The sequence below is a fragment of the Myripristis murdjan genome, chromosome 3 (assembly GCF_902150065.1).
Source record: "Myripristis murdjan chromosome 3, fMyrMur1.1, whole genome shotgun sequence".
NCBI classification, from domain to species: Eukaryota; Metazoa; Chordata; class Actinopteri; order Holocentriformes; family Holocentridae; genus Myripristis; species Myripristis murdjan.
The window spans coordinates 739477-745126 of NC_043982.1; the positions used below are offsets into that span (position 1 = coordinate 739477).

At 39.9% G+C, this 5650-nt stretch overlaps 1 long non-coding RNA gene across 2 annotated transcripts; it reads right to left on the reverse strand.

Moving 5' to 3' along the window:
* Positions 1-1011: 1011 nt before the first annotated feature.
* On the reverse strand, positions 1012-2674 carry LOC115356975 (uncharacterized). Of its 2 annotated transcripts, XR_003928060.1 has the most exons (4): positions 2642-2674; positions 2337-2461; positions 2110-2236; positions 1012-1519 (listed from the first exon to the last, which is right to left on the reverse strand). It is a non-coding gene; the product is annotated as an uncharacterized LOC115356975 (long non-coding RNA). The 2 variants fall into 2 exon arrangements; XR_003928059.1 differs by lacking the exon at positions 2642-2674 and having other exon boundaries at positions 2337-2578.
* Positions 2675-5650: the final 2976 nt, after the last annotated feature.

Here is a 5650-nt window from a genome sequence, read left to right on the forward strand (position 1 = left end):
ACACACACGTGTACTGTGAGTGTTCTGATGGAAACTCCCCCCCCCACACACTATGTAGGGTCAGGCCCGATGAAGGACCTGTCTGACACTGTACATATGTTTTGTGTACATTATGTGTTCCTTCCTCGGCTGGCAGATGCTCTTCACACCTTTACTGGAGGGTGGGACAGTCATCCCTTGAAGTCTGAAGTCTGATTCAAGTACTTGTCCTTTTTTTCCGTTTTGTTTAAAATTAATGACATAACCTGGAGTTGTATGGAACTGACTGGGAGACATTTGATGGCGTCAGTGAAGAACGCTTTGGAGTTCAAGTCCCAGAAAATGCGTGCCCTCTGTCTCCAGCTGCTATGGAAGCTGTGAAGTCCATCATCAATCCTCTTGCACCATCTGAATCATTTGGTAGAGACTTGTACGTATCAATAGTTCAGTGCATTGAAAGGCTGAGCAACATGTCACAGTAATTGTAACAAAAATGTGAGATATTGCTGTATCCCACATTGCTAGCAAACAAAAAATACATGTACATTTGTTTCAAAATGTGGCATTACAAATGATTACTTTACTTACTTGCCATCTCTCTGCCTTCTGTTGTGTGTAATGTGTCTGCAGAGTTGTTCATCTGGGGTATGATTAAATGCTATTTGTGCATCTAACCAATACATGTGGTTGACTCCATTACATTTCCAGTAATATTAAGGGATTTTTTTTACATTAACACAGGGTGTCTACAGATCCTTTAAAATCTGAAATACAATTTTACAAAAAAAAAGGCCTCAAAATTGTCAAATTTTAATTATGTAATACTACAATGCAATGTGAATTCATTAATAGCAAAAATGGGATATAGATCAACTGTCAAATCGTTGGTTAAAATTAACTGTTGACACCCTGCAATACTTAAAATGATGTTTTTTTTGACTTAACATATATGCTCTTTAAATTTTTTAATTGTTTACTGCTTTCACTGTGATGGTGATAAATGACTGAAAGGGCTCCACAGCACTCTTTATAAAATTTATTAAAGAGATTTGATAACAGTTACCTTTTGTTAACAGAACCAGCTGCTGAACAACATTTAAAAGTTGATTGCTTTGGAAAGCATTTCTTAAGTGCTAGAACCATGGATGTTTACAGGCCATTCATTTTAAAAGTAAACAGTAAAACACAAACATCAGAAAGTCTTAGCTGCACTGTAACTCCATCAAGAAAAGCCTAAGAGCTCACACTCTAAAAAAGGATTGCCCGTGGGATAGAGCTGTTTTCATCATGTCTCTGAATTCACTGAATGTTGTCACATGAGCAATTGGAAATGTTATTGTGCGACTACATGCACTTACAGTTGGGAAACAAATGGTATGACTTTCGTCACAATCATGGTAGAAATTCACAGATATGATGAAGTCCTTCCTCTCGCTTGGCAGAACGGGCTTATGCGCTTGTCCTGTAATCCACTGCATGATCCTGCCCACAGTCAGGTGCTGTGGAAGCTCACTTTCTTGATCACTCTGCCCATCTTGTTCTTAAATAAATGATAAATGTTAGTTTATTTATTTTTTTAGTTCACACTAACAGACCAGTAACTGTGTTCATACTTCTTCAGCTATGATTTTCAAAGACTTCTCCATGACTTCTCCACACCTTTAACTAAAATTCCAAGACCAAAAGACATCACTTTATCTGGGACCACTGAAAACCACTGAAAATTATGTTTTTACTAGAGATGTAACAATATCAAAAACTTGCGATACAATAATACAGTGATGAAACTTACACAATACAATATTTATCATGGTATTAAAAACAAAGAAAAACACTGCTTGAAAAAATGGTTTTCCTTTCAACCACGGATGTTAATGATTCATCATTAATTACTTAACCACCATTAAGACCAGTTTAGACCTAATGTAGCTTATTTAGTAATTAGATTTGATTAGACTTCATTGGCTTTAGTTCCATTTCCAAAAATTATCAGAAAATAATATTTTCCAGAACTTTTCCAGGGCCTAGAAATGCATGCATGCATTTAAATTAAATTCAGTTCAAATCAATGACTTTTCCAGGTTTTTCATGACTGTATGAACCCTGAACTGTGTATGAGCTCAAACATACCACAATCCTCAGTTTCTTGCAGGAAGTCTTGGAGAAAGTTCATGATGTTTACTTCTCTGCTGTACTTCACAGAGCCCTTCTCACTGAAATCTGGCTGGCACTTTTCCAGGATGAAAGCTGCATCCACCTACAAAAAAAAGCATAAAGCATGCAGATTTACAACATTGTATTTCTAGCACTAAACAAAAATTTAATAGGGGCAACCTGACAAAGACAAAAGTATATACCCTATCATCTTCCCCTGGTACAAACAGTGGCAGACAAAGGTCCAGGTGTGTCTTCAAAACCTCCAGAACACCATAAAGCTGCAGGCCTTTTCTCAGCTGGTCAAGCATGGGGACAACTCTCAGCCCTGAAACACAATAAGTTTATAAGTAATGTAGATGTAGTTTTGCCAAAATAATAATAATAACAAAGAAAACAATAAACAAGTTATAGCTGCTGTGCAGCAATGGGTCGGGTCCGGGAAGTTTTAAGCAATTCTAAGCAACAAGCAGAAGAATATGAACTTAAACTGAACTGAATGACACACCTGATAAGAAAGGGGCAGGACAAAGGCCTGGAGGGGACAGATGATTGGCCAAGACACAACAAAGACATGCAACACGGGGGCGGGGCTAATGAGGCAATGCAGGGCAGGTGTGAGGAAAAACAAGCTGACAAGACTATGGAGGAACAACAGGGACAAAATGAACACAGCAGACTAAAATACAATAAACATTATAGCTGCTGCGCAGCAATGGTCGGGGCCAGGCAAGTTTAGGCAATTCTGAGCAACAAGTAGAGAATAGGAAGATGAAAAGAAAGGTGGCATTCTTATGTGCATTTTGTATCAGCTGAGGCTTGAACTCACAGTTTCTGGCATGCAGGACAACACTCTATCTCACTGAGCTAATTGACAACTGTCAATTCATGTGAGGCTTCACAAATTGACTAAGCCAGTCACATGACAGCAGCTGCCTATGCATGGAAAGACAGATTTCAAACCACTGTAAAATAAATAAATAAGTCATGAAGACAAAAATCTGACAATGATGATCTGGCATGGGACTGGACCTTTCTGTAAAGTTTGGTGAATTTTCGCACGTGGGAATGTTGTACAAGCTGAGGCTTGAACTCACAATCTTTGACACCGAGGCCTGCCCTCTATCTCACTGAGCTAAAACTTCACATGCAGCTTCACAAACTGACTGAGCCAATCACTGACATGCAGGACAGCAGCCAGCCATGCATGGAAAGGCAGATTTTAAACAGCTGTCAAAAATTCAGTTATTAAGACAAAAACCTGAAAATACACATATTGCATCTGGACAGCGTGGAGATGTTGATCATTTGTTTTTAACAATGACTGATTTGCTCCATAAGTGAAAAACTGATGTTTAAAAATGCCATTTTTGCATTGACTCCAAGGGCCCTATCTTGTGCCACCCGCTATCCGCTGCCACTACCCGCTACCCGCAAATTGCGGATTTAGGAGCTTCCGCTATCCCTAAACGTATCTTGCGCCACCCGCTACCCGCTATCCTTATGCCGACTCCGTCATTTGCGCCTGGAGGTGTGTTCGTGGGCGTGTTTCATGCGCTATCCCTAAGGTTGCTATCTTGCACACACACTTTAGGGATAGCGGATAGCGGGTGGTCAGGACCACCTGCTATCCGCTATCCGCTATCCCTAAAGTTTGGGCTGTTAGGAGAGCACGCCCAGGCGGCTTCAATGCGCGCCCCGACGGAGCCTCACCACGCACACGGTCGGACTGATACCGGGACGCCGCCGGAATGGACTGAGTATATTACTCATATAGACTGTTTAGAGGAAAGACTGTTTTAGTTGGACACTTACGCCAGCACGTTTTATTGTTTTATCATAAGCCAGCAGCTGTGCTATATTTTTATTTTTAATATTTTATTTGCCCAATCTACCTTGTCAATAAATTAGTTTACACATAGTTCCACCTCTGCCTCTTGTGTGTGTGTGGTGTGACCCGGGGATTTAACTCAATCAGTACAACCTTGTGACACGTCCACTTGGACACATGTGGCTCCACCTCCCGAATTAACTCGCCTATAATATAATATATCATATGTATATAAAGCCAACTTGCTTTAGCCTCAGTAGAACCCCTGAGAAAATCTACCTCCCTCTCTCCATCGCGGGTTTAGGATTTAGGATTTAGGATAGCGCATCCTGCCCTTAAAGGCAATGGCACCTGGCACACTGATTGGTTTAACTGGCATAACGCCCAAAACACGCCTATTCATAATATATCGGGTAGCGGAGGTGTTTTGCGGATAGCGGGAGGTGCACAAGATAGCAACTTTTACGGGGGAACGCCTCTTCCTAAATCCTAAATCCGCAAATAACGGGTTTAGGGAGTCTGGCACAAGATAGGGCCCCAATTGTTCACATGAGAGCAAAATTCAAAATGCTGTCAAAAATTCAGTTTTTGAGATACACATTTGAAACTTGCCACACATCATCTACCATGACTCTAGAATTTTGTCCATTTTTTCATGAACATTGAAGATTTATTTAGTGAGAATTTGTAGGTATATGTTTACAGTAACATTTACAGTCAAACATTTTGATGCACTGTAGGCTCAATTTTTGATAAATCAAAAATCTGAGAAACAATGTTTATGTAGGACAGTCTGAAGATGCTCTGTATCAATTTTTGTGTCAATTGAGCAAAAATTGTGGGAGGAGATAGGTTTAATAAGTTTTACAGTTTTAAAAAAAAAAACAGAGTGATGGACTTCATAATTTGCAATAAGTTTGAGTGTACAAAAGTTTCTTCAGTATGGGGGTTACAGTTTGATGAAAGTTGTGAAGTTGTAGCACATATGGTTGATTTGTTATGAATTTTCAAAGTTTTGAACTTTAGAGGCTTGCTATAGCGCCACCATCAGGACTACTGACTTGAGTTTGCAGCTGAGGAAATCTGGCATGGGACTGGACCTTTGTGCAAAGTTTGGTGATTTTTCACCAATGGGAAGTATGATTTCCTCGGAAGAAGAAGAAGAAAGAAAGAAGAAAGAACACGTAGGAATACAATAGTGTCCTGGCAGCATAGGCTGCCTGGACCCTAAAAAATATAATTTGTATTTGTTTGTATCTGTCTAATGCAGCCACACCTTTTGAAACACAAAAAAAGATTTTTCCACAGATTTATATATATACATATATATGACTATTTACATTGTAGATTCTAACTGAATTAATCAAAACTATGAATGAACACGTGGAGTTATGTACTTAACAAAAAAAAGGTGAAATAACTGAAAACATGTTTTATATTCTAGTTTCTTCAAAACAGCCACCCTTTGCTCTGATTACTGCTTTGCACACTCTTGGCATTCTCTCCATGAGCTTCAAGAGGTAGTCACCTGAAATGGTTTTCCAACAGTCTTGAAGGAGTTCCCAGAGGTGTTTAGCACTTGTTGGCCCCTTTGCCTTCACTCTGCGGTCCAGCTCACCCCAAACCATCTCGATTGGGTTCAGGTCCGGTGACTGTGGAGGCCAGGTCATCTGCCGCAGCACTCCA